The following is a 14,124-nucleotide window of genomic DNA, read 5'->3' as shown; positions in this document are numbered from 1 at the left end:
TAAAAACAACCTTTTAAATTTGCGCGTGTTTAACGTGTTTAACTTAAACTCATTAGTTTTATTGATTATATCTTTATTTTTTTTACACACGTATTGGCAATGTGACTAACAGTCACAAACTTAACGTTATGTTTAGTTATCCTGTAAAGGTCGATTGCAGTTTTACATTCACGCATAATCACAGACGTAAAAAAATCATAAACTTCACTCTATTGTACAATCCGAGTTTTACACCACTGAATTTAATTTACCTCGCTTTTAATGTTTCCTTATGCAACTTCCATGGTTTTATGTGTTAGTTCCATGCTTTTATACTTTACGTCCATGGTTTCATATGTTACTTCAATAGTTCATGTTACATAGTTTTATATGTTAATTCCATCGTTTTTATATGCTGTTTCCATGGTTTTATGTTACATACCTGGTTTTTATATGTTGTTTCCATGGTTTTATATGCTACATACATAGTTTTTATATCTTGTTTCCATGGTTTTATATGCTAGATACATGGTTTTTGTATGTTACATACATGGTTTTTATATCTTGTTTCCATGGTATTATATGCTAAATACATGGTTTTTATATGTTATTTCCATGGTTTTATATGTTACATACATGGTTTTTATATGTTGTTTCCATGGTTTTATATGTTACTTACATGGTTTTATAAAAATGTTATCATGCATTTATTTATTGTTGGGGTAAAGTCACTCAGTCCATTCAGCGCTTTTATGTGACCCCACGACCCCTTATAATTGTCGATGCTAGTGAAACAGAGAGTTAAGTGATACTTTGCAAACACAATATTGATGTGCTAAAAACAACAATACCGTTTCTTCATATCGTTGAAGTAAAACAGTTAATATGGTCAGCATCTATACTAATTGCTGTGACAAAAAACTCAAGGATACATAAAATTGTACAGGACATTTTTTTTTTGCTAAAATTAAATTTCTGTAAACTTCAGTTGTTTCCCTTTAGGTGTTTACAAACCTACATTCGATTGGTTACATCTTTCCCCTACTTAAAAATACAATTTAAATATTTACAAAAAATATTTTTCTTAATTTTTTTTTAAAAACGTATATTGTTACTCGTACAACATACAGTAAATAATTATTGTAGCTTTTACCTTTTATAAAAAGCTGAGCATTATAAACAAAACACTTTTTATTTCTTGAATAGCGGTCCTGTGTACAGTTAAACTATACTGATATAAGCAAACCCACACAGTGCTGGGTTGTATTATTTATAATTCTTAATTGGTTTAAACATTCGCATTCACATTCGCATTCAGTTGTATTTTAGTATTTTAGTATTTATTTCTCCATTATTGTCAACCAATGGAAACACAATAAAAGAAGGAGGGGGGAAGGGGTGCTGGGTGAGGGGTTGTCGGGGTGTTGGCCTACCTTGACCGAAATGTTGGCGACATGCTAGCACCACACCACAGATACATTATATATGGCAAATCAATTAATCTATCAGCCGCTATAAAAAATATAGGCGGCTGTAATACAATGTTACTTCATGTGTTTGAGAGTTTGACAAACCTTTTAATCCTAAAGGTAGTTCACCATTAAATACAATTCTATCTGTTATAATGGGAATATTTAGCGCTATAATTTTATATATATATATATATATATATATATATATATATATATATATATATATATATATATATATATATATATATTATTTATATATATAGGCCTATATATATATATATATATATATATATATATATATATATATATATATATATATATATATATATATATATATATATATATATGTGTGTGTGTGTGTGTTTACTTATATATATATGGAAAAATTTAAACTTTTCCTTGAAGGTACTTTTTCCCAACTATAGAGACATTTTCTCCAAGTGCTATTGCCACAACCCCCGCCCCTTTCATCACTCATCAGTCAAACTTCAGTCCCATTGAATGTTCAAATTTCACCATCAACGACCCCCTCTAACTGATAAACAAAAACGGTGAAGTGCGCATGTCCAGACAGGAAACAGTGTAGTGGCCTCACATGTTGAGCCCTTCTCACTCCCCCCCCCCCCCTCCACTCTTAACAGTGGATGTAGAATTTACCGTCACTGTAATATATTTTTATCTAAATTAAATTCATATAAATTTTTAACGAACCCTTGATATTGCAGGTAGTAAACTAATCAGGTATTGAAAAAGAGAATGTTAAAGTTATTTCCCTTTACGATTTAGCTGGTCGACCTTTAAGTTTGAAAGGGAACTTTTTAATTACTTGCAGTTTAGTTTCAACAATATGAGTCAGTTTGTACAATTTGCTTCTTTATTTAAATTGAACATCTTTAATATGTTTGACTTATTTTATGATGATTTTACCATAGTAAGGTTCCCTCTTCGAACCTGGGGTAAGTGAAGTAGAGCTCACCTGTTTCTGTGACCTTGAAAGGACAGTGTGGTCAACACTATGCCCAGCCGCCTTTACTTCCCCTAAAGTGAGTTAGGCACCCATCAGAGCTGGGTGGACTTAGGAACGTTCCACTGACTTGAACCAGGATACAAACTCGCGCCTTTCCACTTGACAATACACACAGAATGATAACCATTTCATTGCATAATTATAGTGAAATTGTAGATTCTTTATTCGTATGCCATAAAGCGCCATTTTAAACTGGTAATAAATTTAAATATAAAATATAAATATGATAAAGATATAAGATATTGTTGTTACATTCTTATTCCTTATTTTTTCAAGACAAAAAAAAATTGTTTAGTAGCCTATTTGTATAGTTTAATAAATTCACATAGTCTTAGTAGGCCTACTCTTACTCAGCCTCGAATCAAGGTCAGGGCAAGAGAAAACAATTCAAACTTTTCGATGGTCCAGTTATCTCCCTGTACAGACCCTACCAACAAAAGAATGCTTTACCCGAACATCTCATGGGATCTAAATGGGTTCTCAAACCAGTCTCTGGAGATCTTTTGTATACTGCGTGTTAGGGTGAGGTCGGTCTGTTTGTTAATGCCCAGGGACTGTACCTAATTTATTGTTTTGTGTGTTATTGTATGCAGAGGCGTAGCGAGGGGCGGGGGGCGGGGGGGGGGGGGTGCGGACCGCACCGGGTGACACCATTTAGGGGGGTGACACCAAGGCAAAAATAGCAAAATATATATAGAAACATTTGAGGGGGGGGGTTGCAAATCGAAAGTTTGAGGGGGGGGTGCAAATAGAAAATTTGAAAGTTTGTCCCCGGGAAGGGTCGCTACGCCTCTGTGGGGTGACACCATTAAGTGCCGCACCGGGTGACACCCAACCTCGCTACGCCACTGATTGTATGGGAAGAGGGGGCATACACTCTTATAATTTTTTTCCTCCATGTAAGATGTCTTTTCATTTCATTGCTTTTATAATCACACGACAACCACAAAATACTTTACGGATATCATAACGTCCCTAACGAATAGAAATAGTGCAATGGAGAAGTACCAACACAATAACAAATCAATCCAAAGACTAATATGACTATTACAGCACAGTTCCCGTGGGCCCACCGGGATTTTTGCATGTGGACCGGCGGGCCAGTCCACACCTGCGGCTTATGATGGGGGGGGGGGGGGGTTCTGAAGGAAGATAGTGGTTCTTGAAAACATATTTTACAGTTGCGGTGGTTTATGGATATTAGATCAGCCTTTGATATAAAAAATGTCAAATGTCTATGCTAGATAATCTATTAACGCCCCCCCCCACACTCACCGTGAAGAAATATTTTCCCATGGCCCCCCAGTCACATGATTTGAACACCACTGGACTTAGCAAGACCTTATCGGGTGCACTTTTAGAACAGCGAGCCTGTAAGGACGCTTAGATGAGTTGTCTATCGTCTCGGGAGTCATTCATACACATCGTACATTGTTAACCAGCCGTTTACATTATATTTTAAATTATATTTTATGTATAACCTATTACATTGCACGAAAAGACTAAAAGCTACTGACATATAAGCTTGTGTAAATCGGAATTGTATAATAGGCAGCTAGCACTTGGTAAGTTGTAAAACCAATTTTGAATTATTTAATTTCCAGGTAATAGATTAATTAGTTAGTAATTAAAAATGCCTGTGCAAATGAATATTATTTTAGTTAGATTAGTGAACAGCGGTAGTTGAAATGTGTATAAGCCTTATACAGTGCCGACGCCAGGTTAATTAACGCCCTAGGCAAGAGGCAACACTTATTAAATCGCCCCCATTCACAAACATTAATTACTAAAACATGTAGAACTATAAAAAACAATTAATTAAAAGTGACATATTAATTTATTATCAATTGCATACACGTTATAAGTAGACATCAAAATCAAATTTTACTTGCCCCCTTCGTCTCAAAAGTTTGTACTAATTTCTTCAATTCCAGTTTGCAAGCGTAATTGAAATTGCTGCTAAGTCCACGAGTCTACTTTGTACTTTAAGACATATTCCCCCCCCCCCCCCCTTTGTAATTCTCCCCCCCCCCTCCCGGGTAAAAAAAAAAGTCTGGAATAAAACCACTGAAAAAAAGTTCTTATAGTGTAGGGCTCTCTGCAGTCCTCCCAAGGTGAGTTCCAAAACGGAATTTAACGGTTTTAAGCTTGAATGTGTTTAGTTATAATTGTAAAATGTCTATATTGTGCGAGTATATAAACGATTGTTTTTTGTTTTTGAGAAAATAAAATGTTATATATGTAATAGATTCCAGCCTAAAATTGCTATATATGAATCCTTTAGGAGAGGGGGAAAATAGGAAAAGACAATTAATTAGATGTTTAATTTACGACTAAGACTGTATGTATTGCAATCTACAACGGCGACTGATGTATTTGTTTTTCCACTTGATAATGCTAAAAAACCTACCAAACTATTTTGTTTAGAAATAAGCTCTATATAATTTTTACACTAGCAAATAAGAACTTAAAGATGTATTTATATGTAAGCGGTCAACCTAAGGTGAGAGAATTTGAAACGAATGTATAGTTATGCAACGAATTATCTCCCATTTGAAAATCCAAATACAAAAATTTTATTCAAGGGAAATAATTTGCACCAGAATAGCTAAATTAACCAAGTGTAACTTAGACATGCTTGAAAAACACAATAAAACTCTCTAAATTTCATTACGTAATTATTTTAGCAAATCTTTTATATTAACTATGTAGTGTTGTAAAAACAAATAATTTTAACTATTGACTACTTAACTGTATGTTTTGTTTGAAAGTCTAAAAATCGTAGCTTTATTATAACATCCTTCTATTCAATTATGATGACATTCACTTAGTAGTACATTTGCACACTATATCTAAATCAAATTTAAATTTTGGATCCCCTAAATAAAGGGACGCCTTGCTAAAATATCAAACACGGGTAACTGTTTTTGACATCGCTAGAATTATTGATTAAAACTTACCAAACAAGTACAATACTTTGAACACCCCGTCATTACAAAACTTTATACACCACGACAGATTTCTAACTCAAAGTCAGAGAAAACGAGACTTACAAACCCTATTAGAATTAGATAACCATTTGAAATGTTCGAAATTTAAATTACGAACTTATTTAATCGTTTTCTACATCAATTATGTGACATCAAATTAAAAAGGCAAAGTGACTGGTAAAAAGCGCCCTAACCTTTCCAAATTAGGGAGGTGGGGTTGCATTTTCACCATCGCGAATATATATATAGACCTATATAGACCTAATTTTGGGGTAGGGGTGCAAAATTGGTAGTTCGTCCGGGAAGCCGAAATAGATCGCTACTCCTTTATAAAAGTCATTCATTATTAGGTACTTTTTGATAATAGCGATTAAACTTTTGCGTCCCCCTAGGGATGGCACCCTAGGCAACCGTCTAGGTATGCCGGCCCTGGCCTCATACTTTAACTAAGTGTGAGAACATCTTACTAGAATTGGTCAGGTAAATGAGAAATTATCGATTTTAAATTAGAATTACAGTGTTGCAAACCACACCCTAGTATCGTGTAGTAAATCGCATAGATTAGCGGTAAGCGTAAAACAGAATGTTTTTATTGAACAACATGTTCAGCAACATTTGACTTCGTAACATAAACAAAAAGTTTGGCTCCCCTTTCAGAGATAAGTATCCCTATTGCAAATGAAGTACAGTTCATGTTTCTCGACCTCGGCAGATGGAAGGAGGGTGTGGTCAGCACTATACTCAGCCGCCTTTACTTTACCCAACGTGAGCCAGGTACCCATCAGAGCTGGGTGGACTCAGAGACGACCCACAGTCCCGAGTCCAGATCGAGATACGAACTCGGAACTTTCGGGATAGTAGTTGAACGCTGTACCGTCCGACCATACCATCCCACGACTTCGTATTTCGAAGTTACCTTTTCATAGTACCAATAACGTACGGGTTTCTAAATTAGATGTTGTTGAGATAAATACGTCTAGCTTTGGGGCGGAGATGATTTATCTGCGGCTTTATTTTCCTTAATTAGCTGGGACTTAATCTAATAGCACAGACTAATTTTAGATCAATGTTAATACAGGACTTACACTCTTTTATAAGGGATACATGTGCGAAGCTATATTTTGTATTGATTGCTTATATTATGCTCAATCTTGTCAAGAATGGCGGTAAGCCTTTAAATTTGGATTTAAAATCGAATCTGAAATGTTAAATCAAAATGGAGAAGATGGGACGGCTTTGTGAAATAGTAGAGCGTTCGTCTACTAACCCGAAAGTCTGGAGTTCGGGTCCCTGTCTAGAGTCGTAGCACGTACCTTAGTCGACCCAGCTCTGATGGGTATCTGACTTACGTTTGGGAAAGTAAAGGCGGCTGGGTATAGTGCTAACCACGCTATCCCTGCATGTACCGAGGTCACAGAAACATGTGAACATCTTATGCACCTTCGCCGTGGGGTCGCCAAAATCGAACTTTACTAATGAGTGAAGGGTGTGAGGGAGGGTATACGCTCAGTGTTTCTTCCAGACTTTTTTCTCCGGGGGGGGGGGGGGGCACTTGATATTTTCGGGGGAGGGGGTCAACATTTTCCGGGGGGCGGACACGTAAAAGTATATGTTTTCCAAATAAATTAATATTTCGTCCGCGGGTGGAGGGGGTGGGGGGGCGGTAGACTTTCTTCGGAAAGGCAGAGCCCCCCCCCCCGAAGAGATGCCTGGAAGAAACTCTGTATTCGCTTTGATCTATTTTAAAAAAAAAAGTTGCATTTCAAATTTTTATTACCATTCTTTTAATGCTCATACAATAATACTTGGCTCACAGTAATTAAAAACCAGAATTTAAGTGAGGTAAGTAGTGATCTCTTATTTGGGGTTTCTTCTTCAGTAAAGTGTACAGTATAAAGCCTTCAAATAATGACTCATAATTTGCTGCTACCCATTTGAATCTCCCTCTCAATGTGTAGCTGTTGAAATGCTTCTGCCATCCTTTAAGATTAAGCTCAGATTCAGCTACAAAGTTCCCAGGCATTTTGGAAAAAAAAAAACTGGTACTATTTGTTGATCTAATTCACACTTAATCCTAGATCTAGACTTCGTCATTGGTTAGAGCAGGGGTCTCCAAACTTTTCAGTCCGAGGGCCGCATTAACTGTCAAATTTCAGTTCGGGGGCCAGTTTCTTCAGGCATGTCTTTGATTTTTCTGGGCAAAGTTCCTCAGCCATCACCAACAAACGACTTTGCTTGGACAAAAAGATCTCCGCGGGCCGGATGAGAGGACTTCGCGGGCCGCATCTGGCCCGCGGGCCGTAGTTTGGAGACCCCTGGGTTAGAGCCAGAACGATACACTAACCAATGAGAGCACTCGCCACCATAGGTGGATGGTGATTCTAGTGACACCCAACCCTCCACCGTGAATCACCAACGAAAATACTAAAAAGACAACTAATCTCCACTCTCCACAGCTGAAATAAATGAGTATACCTTATTAAATAAACCGGTAGTGATCTCCCCTAAACTTTCTCGAATATTCTTATATAAAACAACAGGGGATGGTAACTGGGGATATAGTTATGATTTTTAATCCATTTTAAATACTGAAACTTTTAAAAATAGAATAGAATCTCAGTAAAAATCAATTGCGCACCAAGCGAACGCCTAATAAAGGTGTGTATAATAGTGCGCAATAGTATTAGTACTTAATAAATTTACATTAGTTTTTTGAGAAATCGGAAGTAGCGTAAATTACTACTTCCGGTTGTCGGAAATCGCTCAAAAGTTGATACGGATCTACGATTTTGATATAATACTTGTATATGAAATTTCATCAACCTAGCTGTAACGGTACTCAAGTTATCGTGTTTACACACGGACACACAGACACACACACAGACACACACACACACAGACATACGGACAAGATTGCAAAATTATGTTTTTCCGTATCAGTGAGGTGTAAAACGTCGAGATTAGTAAAAATCTCGATTTTTTTTTTGCACGATTACAATACTTTCTCTATACTACGTATATACGAGAAAGTAATAAAAAAGTATAAAAAATTTCACTGTTCAATTTTACAGTGACCTCCCCTACCAAGATTTCTGATTGTAAACTTTCTCTAGCAGAGGATCCCCAAATGAGAAACACGGACTAGTAAAGACGAACAAAAAGATTAAATATAGGCTTCTAAGTAAAAATATAAATATTTTATAAATAATATTTATGCAAGTAGTAGTATCCTAATATTAAAAATAGTTATTAGTGAATAAGCCTATAAAAATGAAACTTTAACAAATGTCAGAATAGTCTGACAGTGTTACACTAATTAAAATAAAATTATTTTAGTTACTTCCCTTTAACTAAAAAAAAATCAAATTATTCAAGGGCGGCAACCACCACTTATGTTCACAAAGATTTTTTAAAGTAGAAAGCAATTAAAAATGTACTAAATTTTAAAAGATTTTTGTCATTCATTTTACAAAACATAATAAGTTGTATTGCTTTTAAGTCTTATTTTATATTTCTTTATATTTAAAATTAATTACTGGCTTTAGTTTATATTTAAAAACAACTAGGTTTATAAAAATGTAATTTTAAAAAAGTTTTAAACTTAATTCGAACATTCCGTTGTATATCCTCTGTTTCAGGTAATTTTTTCCATCTACTATTTGAACGTTTACGAATGAAAACACCACCAACCAAACAGCTACAAAAAAATAAAGCAATCACACTTAATTTAATTAACACGACTAGACAAAGAACAGAAGACGAAAACAGACTAGTAGCAACGGCTATTTATAGATCGACTATATGGCAAATTAGGAATAAAGTCAGATATTTTTTCACAAAATACACGGACATCGAGTTAAAAGAAATATTTCAAGCAAAGCTAAGACAGACTGGGAACTCTCACTTAACTGAGAAAAAAGAAATATACAGGAAAGAAATAAATAAAGTATTAGTTTTAATTTAGACAGTCTCAAGCCAAACACCACTCGATCAGCCCCCAAGTAAATTTACATTTGAACAGTCTTCTGTTTCCCGGGTTTTAAAATGCACAACCTGAATGGTAGAAAGAGATACACGCATCAACCCTCCCCCCCCCCCACACACACACTCCCCCCCCCCCCCCCCCCCCCACTCAACCGGACTGGCGGATATTTCAAGGTAGCGTGCCCTCATTGCCAAGGGTCAATTTTATGTCATGGAAAGTTTTGGAATGATAGATCAGTATGTGTATTACAGAGACACTTCTCCCACGGTCGTTTCTATTTCTGTCCATGGGTGGCTACAATGTGAACTTTTGACTCCGCAGCACAGTAAACTAAGCAGTCAAGAGAAACCTAGTTTGCACACCTTATTTTAATCTAGTTCTTATGCCATTTTATTTTCTCCCTTTGATTATTATATATGCAATTGATGTTCATTGTTCATGCCTTTGATGCTGTGTAAAATCTATCAAATATATTATTATTACTGATTTAAATGTTTAAAACAATTGAATTAATTTAAAAAAAAAAAAAACAACTGTTTGAGGACGGTATAGATATAGATGTTTGAAAGTGAAAAATGTTTGCTTTGATGTGTCTCATTGTAATAACATAACTTTTCCGATTGCTTAAAATTTGTATAATTTTAACTCTCGGTAATCCCAATTTTTTTTTCAGCTCTACTTAAAAACCCAAATTCCACCCCCCCCCCTGCCCCTCAGCCCACCACGCACGCCGGGAAAAAAAATCCCTTGAATCATCATTTAATTACACATTTGCATTTTCAGTTTCAGGTTGGTTTTTAATTTTAATTTTTTCTTTATATTTAGACGTTTTGTATTAGAATTATGTATAAGTAAACCATCTTAAATGAATGAAAGCAGGCTACAAGTAAGAAAGAAATATTACTATTGTAAATCTGTATCAGTCCTCACAAGCCGATGATGAAAACTGTAATACTAAAGCGAACACACAACTGACGCTATAAATTACGTGTCTGAGGCGAAAAAAAAAAAACGAATGAAAACGTCAAGTTGTAAATCTATTACGGTCCGCATATGTCGCATTATGAAATTCAAATAATTTAATAGACAGCGATCGCCTTCGGGACAAAGCTCAGGCGCGCTGAAAACAGTTACGTGACCAGACCTTAAAAAAACAAACAAAAAACAACAGAACAATTTTGCAGAAATCGAAATTTTAAAATAATCTCGACGTGTTACACTTCCTTAAGTCGGAAAAATACTTTTCTCTGTCTGTGTGTCTGTGAACACAATAACTACTATTTCAGTTATGTTGACCAAATTTCATACATAGATTTTATAGAAAACCTGTATTTCTGTATCAACTTTATAACGATTTCCGGTAACCGGAAGTGGTGCTTTACTTCTAGAGGTTTCTGAAATGCCAATAAATTGATTACCGTTGAAGTTAGTTCCTAAGCACTCGACATAACAGCCAATCCCCAATTTATTAATCATTCAAGTTCTCAAAAGTTAATTGAAAACCTAAGCGAAGCTAGGCAATATGCCTAGTACTTTATAAATTCATATTCGTTTTTTGAGAAATCGGAAATAGCAAAAATTACCACTTCCGGTCAAAGAAATTACTGAAAATTTGATAGAAGGCAGAGAATTAGATATTTTATTTAAATCTGAAATTTAATTTATCTATCTGAATAAATAGTACTCAAGTTATAGGCCTTTGAAAAATTCAAAGTAGAAAAAGTTCCACTTCCAGTTATCGGAAATCGCTTAAATGTTGACACGGATCTACGTTTTTATATAATACTTGTATATGAAGTTTCATCATCCTAGCTGTAACGGTACTCAAGTTATCCTGTTTACACACAGACACACACACAGACAGACAGACACACCGACATACGGACAAGATTGCAAAACTATGTTTTTCCGACGCAGGGAGCTGTAAAACGTCGGGATCTGCAAAAATCTCGATTTCTTTTTGCACGATTACAAGACTTTCTCTATACTTCGTATATACGAGAAAGTAAAAAAAAAAACTATAAACTATGGGATACCATAATGATTTTGTGTTCAGGAACACTACAAATTTTTGTGGCTATTAATTTTGTTTTAGAGTACTTCAAATTATACTTAAAATCTGTCGTTTTTTCTTTACTTCGTATATAGAATCTACGAGAAAGTAAAAAAATAAAATCAGTGTTTGCTTTATAAAGCACTAATTTTCCGCTCTATTATATACATTGTTTACGTTTATTTGGCGCGCAATTCTTATTTCTAAGCGATATAATTCTATTTTTAAAATGTAAGAACGTTTTGGGGAGAGATGATAACTTCCGTTCTATTTAAATATGTGAATACTCAAAATACGCCTGTTTTATTGACGTGAGCAAAGATCACTGTACGTAGTAAAAGCTCACAAATAAGTAAATGTGTATTTGCTTATCTGAACATTTATTTGCCAATTAGCTTCTTTTCCTATATTGTTCATTTAATTTTAGTATGTTAAGTATGGGTTTTAAAAAAAATCATAACACTTAATAAGTAGAGCCCCACCCCCACTAAAAAACGTCTACATCGAAATATAATTTTTATATAGAAAATATATACTTTTACCAGCTTTCACCCCCTCTCCTCCCCCCTCTCCTCCCCCCACCCCCCCCCCCCCCACCCCCCGTAAAATTTAGTCCGCGTCACCCTTTTCAAGAAAATTTGAAGTGCCCACTCCAGAAAAAAAAAATGTCTGAAAGAAACACTGACTTTAAGACGTGGAAAACTGGGGATTCGTCAATTTTTTGGATTATAACAGGAGGCAATGGCAAACTCTTGTAACCACTTTGTCTATAACACACTTAAATCAGAGGCGTAGCGACCCTTCCGGCGCCCGGGAACAAACTTTCGATTTGCACCCCCTCAAACTTTCGATTTGCACCCTCCCCCCCCCCCCCCCTTAAGATTTCGATTTGCAACCCCCCCCTCAAACTTTCGATTTGCACCCCCCTCAAGCTTTCATTTTTATTTTTCCAACCCATTTTGGCGCCCCCTAAGGTCGGCGCCCCCCCCCCCCCCCTCGCTACGCTACTGACTTAAATCCGATTCATTAATAGAAGCCATAGTTCCCTCCGACGTATAGAGCCGGGAACAAATGGATCCCAATGCCATTTTGTGATGGGACCCCTTGATCCCACTACAGTACCAAACCAACATTTAATTAAGCCGGCCAGACGGTCGTCATTAAATAACCGTTAACACAGTGACGTAGAGCAAACAATATGGCGACTGACTAATGAGGAGGAATCACCCTGTTATGTGTACCATATTGCGTAACGTAATTGTCTATAGCTTGTATTAGTCTTTGGTCTTCTATTTATTTTTATCCAGTCTACCATTGTTCATAATTATAGATGTTTTTTGTTGGCACATATTTTTTCTTGTAAGCTAAAATGCTTAGTTTTTATTTTCTCGTATAAGAGATAGAGAGGAAGTATAGGTTAGAAAGTCTGTTATCATACTCAATTTTTGAAAAAAAATTAGCATTAATGAAACCGGAAGTAATTTTGTACTTATTACACAAATGTTATAAAAAATTATTTTAGTTTAAATATATGCTTTCCAGCAACATAAATTTGGAACCATTTGAAACCAGATTATCAATCGGGAATACGTTTTACACCAACCTGATTCAGAAAATCTTAAGTTTTGCAATTTTGTCCCTATATCTATAAGTGTGTATGTGTATGCATGTGTGTATGTCTGTGAACACGATAACTTGAGTACCGTTACAGCTAGGTTGATGAAATTTCATATGTAAATATTATATCTAATTTGTAGTTCAATGACAACTTTTCAGCGATTTCCGTTAACCGGAAATGGAACTTATTCTACTTTTAGTTTTTAAAATGCCTACAACATGATTACTATTTCATATAGATAAACAAAATTTCACGTGTAAGTAACAGATATAGTTCTCTGCCTTCTTTTAAATTTTGAGTAATTTCTGTTGACCGGAAGTAGTACTTTACGGTATTTCAGATTTTTAAAAACAGATTAAATCTAACGGACCGATTTTTTCTAAACTTGTCACCTAGGTGTAGATTCAATGACTATACACTGTGACATAAAATTTGGCTGTATTAGATGTTTGATTAACTTTTTAAAAAAAAAACGCATATGAATTTGTAAAGTACTAATATTCCGCACTATCATATACACCTTGTTGGCTGTTCGCTTGTTGCGCAGTTCTTATTTTTTTACGAGATTCTATTCTATTTATAAAATTATAAGCAATTAAAGATTGATTTAAAATAATATCTATATCCCGAGTTACATTCCCTTAGTGTTATATAAAAATATTACGAGAAAGTTTAGGGGAGATCACTCCCACTTTATTTTATTAGTAAATCTACTTTGCTTTTTTCCCCCGCAAATCTGCTTTGTTTTTTTCTCTCAAATCTGCTTTGTTAGCTAAACTATTTGTTTTTTTAATCTGTTTTGTTAATTAGCTCGCATCCTGATGTTTTTATGTGCGAAAACTTACAATGTACATTCATCAAATCTACAGTGCTTACCCGATGACATACAGGTTTAGCCGGTGACCAACTGGTTTAGGTGGTGACTAACTGGTTTAGGTGGTGATATACAGGTGTAGGTGGTGATATACAGGTTTAGGTGGTGATATACAGGTTTAGCTTG

This window comes from Physella acuta, unplaced genomic scaffold, assembly GCF_028476545.2.
Source record: "Physella acuta isolate Inbredline_101_S28 unplaced genomic scaffold, ASM2847654v3 ptg001282l, whole genome shotgun sequence".
Taxonomy (NCBI): domain Eukaryota; kingdom Metazoa; phylum Mollusca; class Gastropoda; family Physidae; genus Physella; species Physella acuta.
The sequence above is the reverse complement of the archived record's forward strand: the minus strand, read 5'-3'. Positions refer to the sequence as shown.